Source organism: Manacus candei, unplaced genomic scaffold (assembly GCF_025592945.1).
Source record: "Manacus candei isolate 608988 ecotype Guabito, Panama unplaced genomic scaffold, ASM2559294v1 h1tg000011l, whole genome shotgun sequence".
In the NCBI taxonomy this organism is placed as follows: domain Eukaryota; kingdom Metazoa; phylum Chordata; class Aves; order Passeriformes; family Pipridae; genus Manacus; species Manacus candei.
In genome coordinates, this window is record NW_026138059.1 from 23,926,718 (window position 1) to 23,934,270 (window position 7,553).

Sequence of the window (7,553 nt, forward strand, 5' to 3'; positions counted from 1 at the left end):
GCTCATGATTAGTGCATTTTCTTTAACATTCTCTCCAAATGTTTTCCATTCTTCCTCTTTATTTGTAGGTGGGCAAAGCAGAATATATAAGGTAGAAAGACAATCTGTAGAGTCAATCTAGTTGAGCCTAGACTGCATGGCAGATGAAGACTTAGTCCTGATCTTCAGAAGGAAATGCTTGTACAGGATCAGAATCTACAGTTCACTCCTGGGCTCTATCATCAAGGGAGAATACTGAGAGTACTTGCAGAGCTCATCTGCCTAACAGTTCAGACACAGCCACTATCTATGTTAGTAGCTCCATCCTTATCTCCATCTTCAATTTTGCTGGAATAAAAGATATTCTTTATTTCCACTAGAATGGAAAATGCTTAAAAAAGTCTTAAAATCTGATGACTACAGGAATTTCGGTAATATGAATCAGCCCTGCTAATCAGATTATTTTCCATAGACTTTCCACAAAGTGAAATTTCGTATTGCTAATTTTATTTCTTTCTATTTCTGGTTTTGTCCCTTAAGAAATCTGCCCCTCCACTCTCATATCTTGCTTGGCTTAAAACTTCCTAACATCTCACTGTAATCTGGGTTTCCACAATTCACGGGAATGCAACATTTTCCTCTTTACAGCAAGCCCTTATGAAATATGAACGCTACAAATCAGCAAACACTTTAGGCATGTTGAGAAATAAACTGTACGTGATATTTGGAATAGACCCAGTGAAATAAGAGCATCTTGAAAAACCAAGTTCTAATGTACTTATGCTTTGGCCACTATAAATAATTTCTTTGATTTGCTGCTACCTGAAAAAACACATAGAAACAAGCCAGTACATATATATATATACCTACTCCTTGGACCTATCCAGAAGGAAGGAACGTCTTTAGGAAGATGTAGTAGTTTTGCAGACAGAGAGCTATAGACAGTCTTAAAGGTGCAATACTTTGTCACTAGTATGTTTGGGTTTTTCCTTCTATGAAATATTTCTGCAATGAAAAGCAGGATGGAGCGATACCATAACACATCTCTAAGGAAAGAATCACACCACCAACTGTTTCTTCACCAACTGTTATGTGAGAGAGCAGAAAAAACAGATCCTTGGACCACATGGCAGCACCCACCGTACATGGAAGTGTAGTACAATGTGAGATGAAGTAAATAGTGCCTTTTTTCCTCACAACCCTCAGAGAAAACCTAAATCTTTGCCTTTACCAGAAGATTTTTTCATCCTGTGCTTCCTGCAACCTCTGAGTACCACTGACCACTACAGCTGTCTCTCTCCCAGCCCTAAGTAGACACATAGTACACTCACAGTTTTTATCCTAGTCTTATCAATGTATGATTTACCCAGGAAATTACAAGTTCCAGAGTATCACCAAGAGCATGACAATAAATACCATTTCTGCTTTAGAAACAGATATATTAATACAAACTAATTTTATATGAAATTTCAACATTGCATGCCAAGATCCTGAAGTTGTGGAAACGGTCCTTAGAGAATTGCACACATCATCATTCTTAGAGCTATGTGTGAATAAAAATAAGACATTACTTTATTCAACACAGAAACTTAATTTCAAATGCATGCACCTTTAAACATCTTTATGTCAGGGCACTGAAATAAGGTGACAGGGACTCATTTCAGAAATCTCTTTCTCTACCTCTGTGTCTACATTTGTCTTGTACAGTATCTCTAGGACCAGGAGGAAAGGTTGAAATCTGAATCCTGCTTACACGTCTGTTGTTCAATTCCCAAGCTTAGGCTTTTGCTGTTGATCTGTGTTGCAGAATCCACCACAATGGCATATTTTAAACCAGAAACCCAACTGACTAAGATATATGCTTTTTTATTGTAGCTCAAATGTGCCCAAACAATATATGTTGGACTCCACACACATTAATTGTTCAATTTCTTTTTTTTTTTAATATCAGGATAACACTCTTATTGTTTGAACTGCTGTGAATGAAAAATAATCACAGACGGAAGAGTAACTTGAGTACACATAATCTGTTATAGCTCTTTATGATATGACGTACCTGACAGACCTACTGTCAACAGCACATTTGCTTACCCCCTAACAACAGGATGGGTTTACCCTGTGATTGAAGTTTCATTCAACTCCTGATGCAGGTAAATTGATATAAAAATGTGACATGAAAATGCAGACATTGCACGCACACAACACGTGAAAAAAATATGGTTATTTTGACAGGAGGGGAAGAAAAACTTAAATAAAGTCTTCCTATGTGGATGTATGGAACATTTAATGTCAGGTCAAATCTATAAAAGATAAATTTCTGTAAACATGAGGGATAAACATTAGGGTTGTCCAGTTCTCTGTGCTCTGAAGCATTTGACATTTGTGAGATAAAATGATTGTGACACCCTGAGCACCTTTTTTGGCACATGATGACAGTTCCATAGTAACCAAAAACTTAAAAAGAAATCCAGAACTTATATAAACATAAAAGTTAGACTACTTGTTCCCTTGGTTGCGCTGTAACTGATACCATTCATTGAATCTGTATACTTTTTGTTTTGAAAGTATCCAGAACAGTTCAGGGTCTCTTTCATTGTCACAGGACAGAAAGAAGGGATTGTACAATGTGGTAGAAGGTAGTATTTCACATTGAGAGCTTAAAATTACTTCTAGTTGTTTAATTGAATAATGAATTTATTTGAATTGAATCATTTAATTGAATCATCCTGGGTGACTTTTGTGTCCTTTACTGTTCTTTTTCTCCCATCCACTTTGGAATGATAAACAAAACAAGTAGAGCAGGTCATTCTGATTTCCTTTCAGATTCCCAGGTAAGCAAGATCCACAAGAGGTTCCAGCTGCCTTAAGCACAATAACACGCCTGCAGCTCTACCTGTTTGTACCAGTGGTTCACTGGATTCAGCATTACCTCTAAAACCACCCATAGGAGATGCCTTATAGAAAAAGCACTTAAGCTTCACTGCTATCTGTGAGGTCGCTCTAGTTCTCTCACATTAGGGATGATGTTGAACATCATGTTCCCTTTCATATGTGTTTATGGACTGGTTGTCCAAAATATTCACACACAAACAGAGGTTTCTTTGATAGGCTCTTAACTGCCATCTCTACCAATTAAGTCTGAAGACAAAACTATTCTTATCACAGCAGTAGCACTACCCCCTCTGTGGAGGACACAGAATTGGACTGGGAAAGATTTCAAGCATGGAGAAGAATTTATGATGGTTGAGAAGAATTTATTACATGGACTTTCAAAGTTTCATTGTGTTTTAAAAACTGTTAATATAACACCCCATTTATGTGCATTGTTTGGGCATGTTCAGGTTTGCCCTGAGTTGTTTGCTCCCTGCTCCCCTGCTCCTCCCTCTGATTGGTTGGAATATGCCACAGTGTGGAGTGAGCTCCCATTGGTCCTCAGTCTTCCCCAGCTCCTCCCATATTCCTCCCTCTTCTCCCAAGTTCTCTCTCTCATTTGTTCCCCTGATTGTCAATCCCATGCTCCACCCAGTTTTCCGGCACCTTCTACCCAAACCCTATATAAACCCATGTTCACCCTCAATAAAGAGAGATAGCTTTGAGCTTCTATCTTGTGCTCTGACTCTTTTTGTTGTCTCAGTCCCATTCCTTCCCCCCGGATTATGGCACCCATCCATCAACCCAAAGCATGGTGTCAGTGGTTCTCTCATGTCTGTCTCCAGTCCTTTGGGAAACACTGCCTTGACCTGTCCAGTGACTTTACTATGTGTGCCTTCTTATGTGATCTTCCCTTACAGAGTGACTGAACAGGAGAGACTTGAAAAAGGCTAATCACTTCTCCTGGTTTCCTGCTACCTTCTATTTTATAAAAAACCTTCCACAAACAGGAACAACCTTGTGCTGTCAGGCTCCCAGGCCTTTTACCACTCAAGAGAAAAAGCCCCACATAAGTGCTTGATGGAGATGAATCATAGTATGTCTGTTCAGCAACCCCTTTGTGCCCATCTCTTAGCTTATTATCATTACCTAGCCCTGAAATCTCTACACATCAAATTAATCTCACAGTCCCACTAATAGGTCTGGGATTAAGTTCTATGCCTTTTCCTTGGTGGATATGAGTAAACAGCTCTTTCCTACTTTGTGATGTTACTCTTCTGGAATTCTGGATAAGGATCTTCTTCAGGTGAAAAAGTACTGCAACTTCTCTTGATGTCCAGCTGCAGGGACCTGGAGTCCCAAGGTCCAGTCCATTCCACAGAGAAAAAGCGTTTTAAAAGATTGTTTTCAAGCTTTTCCTACAAGCAAAGGCTTGAAGTTCAAACTACACTCAACACTTTTTAAGAACAGCATAGAATCATGGAGTCATCAAGGTTGGAAGACACCTCTGAGATCATCCAGTTCAGCTGCCCAACCAGCACTAACACTGAAACCCCTAAACCAACTAAACCACATCACCCAGTGCCAGATCCAGATACCTCTTAAACACTTCCAGAGATGGTGATTTCACCAGCTTTCCAGGCAATCTATTCTGAGCCTGACCACCCCAACAGTGAAAGATTGTTTTCTAATATTTAATCTGACTCTCCTCTGTCTCAGGGTAATTTCCTTTTGTGCTCTCACTGCAGGTGCGGTGGAAGAGACCGGCCTCCACCTCACTACAATCTCTTTCAGGGAATTGTAGAGAGCGATGAGGTGCCCCCGGAGCATCCTCTTCTCAAGACTAAACAAACCCAGCTCCCTCAGCCCTTCCTCATAAGATGTGTTTTTTAGACCTTTCACAACCTCTGTTGCCCTTCTCTGGACATGTTTTATCACCTCAATATCATTTTTAAAGTGAGGGGCCCAGAACTGAACACAGAATTCGAGGTGCAGCTTTGTCAGTGCTGAGTACAGAGGGATGACCACTTCCCTAGTCCTGCTGGCTACACTTTTCTTGATACAGGCCAAGGTGTCATTGGTCTTGGCCACCTGGGCACAATGCTGGGTCATATTGAACCAGCTGCGAACCAGCAACCCCAAGTCCCTTTCTGCTGAACAGCTTTCAAGCCACTCCTCCCCAGGCCTGTAGCGCTGCATGGGGCTGCTACAACCCAAACGTTTCATCTCATCTAAACAAAAGGAAGGCATTAAACAAAAACTCTTACCAAAGCAGATAGACAGAATTTTCAGAAGTCAAATGCTTAAAGAAAAGGAGAAACTGGCAAATAAAACTGTACAAATACATAACAATACTATCTGCTTATTAATAATTTAATAAATTTCAATATTTTAATTCAATTTAAATTTTCTCTGGTGATAAAGTTTTGGAATGAATAAGTTGGACATGTTTATTTCTCTAATGAGGCTAACAAAGGACAGAGCACCAAAGTGACTTTGGGAGGTCTGAATCCTCCCATTTGTTTCTGCTACATCCTTTGGCATCAAGAGGAACAATCACAGTTCTGTTACTTGAAGCACCACCTTTTCTCTGGCTATGAGGAATTCAGTAACGCTCATATCAATCCAGGATGGTATTCAAAACACCCTTTCCTTCACTTCCCCTCTTCCCCTTCTTTTTTGTTTTGTTTTGGGTTTTTTTTGTTGTGTCAGAGTAAGCTATTCCTTTTTACAAGCCCTTCGCAGTATATCTGGTTATATACATCACTTCTTATTAAGCTCTGAGCTCAACTGGCTTACATACCTAGCCCCCATTGCCCATTTATTGAATTTTTAAGCAGAAAAGGCTCTGTTCAGTGTTGAGGGATGCATTAATAAACATCTGAATAGACATGCCAACTTTTTCAAAGCTTTATGTCCCATATCTCCTTTTATGTGAGGTCTTCAGAAACATTAATAAGGGCACTTTGAAAGCTGTCTGTCATGACTGTCTTGCTAATTCTGTTCTTTGCAAAAATGTGGCCTTTTAGTAATTCACACAATCATATAAAACCTAATCTGTAAAAGGAATCTCAAGTTAACTAGCAATATGAACAGTCAGAAGTTCAAGTCTGAAAAAGAAAACAAGTACCTTCTTTAGTGAAAAGTTAGTGTCAGGTGAAGATTATAACTTACAAATCTATTTTCTAGAAGATTATATGAATAATTTTTTTGCCTTACAGTTTCTTCAGGTAGAAGTGTAGATGTGAACGTGAGCGCCACATTTTTGTAAGCTCAAAAAAACTAAAGTTTTTCAGTAATGTTCTGCACCGTATCAGAAGGTGGATATGAATATCCAACTCCATTTTTACAGACAAAGAAACCAGAGCAGAGGAGTATGGTTTCCCTTCCAGTTACATGGCAGAGCTATGCGAGGGTCAGGAACAGATGCTCTGTCCCCTGAATAGCCGTCTTGTCCTCTGCCTGCTGTGTCATGCAGCTTGTCTGAGACGTATTTGTATTGCTGTCGTAGAACATGGGTGCTAGATAGGATGAACACCTTCTAGCTTCCAATATTGAATATTGGATTTTGCCATAGAAGTCATATAGAAGGGTCAAAGACAAAGGTATTTTTTAAGAAAGAGAAAAGAAATATACTTGTTTTTTGAATAATGGACACTTGATTTGAATCTGTTATGGTTTTTTCTAAGAGGAGAGTGAGTATTTTCTTAGACACGATCTTTATTTTTTTGGTCTGTAAGCCGAGGTAAAAAACACTCAACAATGTAATCTGAAATAACTGAGTGAAACTATTGAAAACTTTCAAGTAACCCTTTTTAAACACTAGTGGCTTACTTTCATCCTCAAGCTTCCTGGAGTATTTAACTGTTAGTTTCATAGTACATTTTGGACCACGTTTTTTTTTCCTTCGAAAAACACTGAACAATGAATGCCTTCACTGTATCACAGTCCATAAGAACAAATACAGATACAGATACAGTCACTGAGCAACTTTTCTGTTTTACTTGATTCATTGTCCAATATCTGTAAGATATATGCCATTCCCTGAAAGACTGGTTTTAAAATTATGTAAGCAAAACCTAAAGACAGTTTTCTTGGCTATAAAGCAAGTAGTCAGAAAAAAACTTTGAGGTTTGAGTAGATGAAGTACTTGAACTGGCACTTGTGTTGTTACTTCTGGAACAAACCTGGGCAGCAGGGAAGACTGGCTGTAATTAAAGGCATTACATACTCTGATAAATACGGCTGCATATATCGTTACTAGCAATTGCCACTGGAAGGGTGTCTATAGTGGAGAAGGAAGGGTAGATTACTGTGGAGCCAGGAGAGTTTAACGTTTGGCAGAGAATAAGGGCCTTCTCTTCTGAAGGGGGTAAGTTAAAGGATTTTTAATTTTCAACACATTTCTGAGTTTAAAATGTATCACTTCATCAGATTTTTTTTTACACCGTAGTTTCAGGTTCAGTGATCATCAAGATGAAAGTCTCCCAGGACTGACCACACATGCTCAGTTACTTACACTCTCAGGTTGATTAACAAACAGTAAGGTTTTCCAAGTAAATATCACAGTGTGTGGTACTTTTATGCTGTAGAAAGCACTACACTTTTCACTGTGGAATTAGAAATGAAACTTATTATTGAAAGGAAAAAGAATGGCACATTTCTAAAATGGGCCCTTCCATTGCCACCTACAAAAAAAAAAG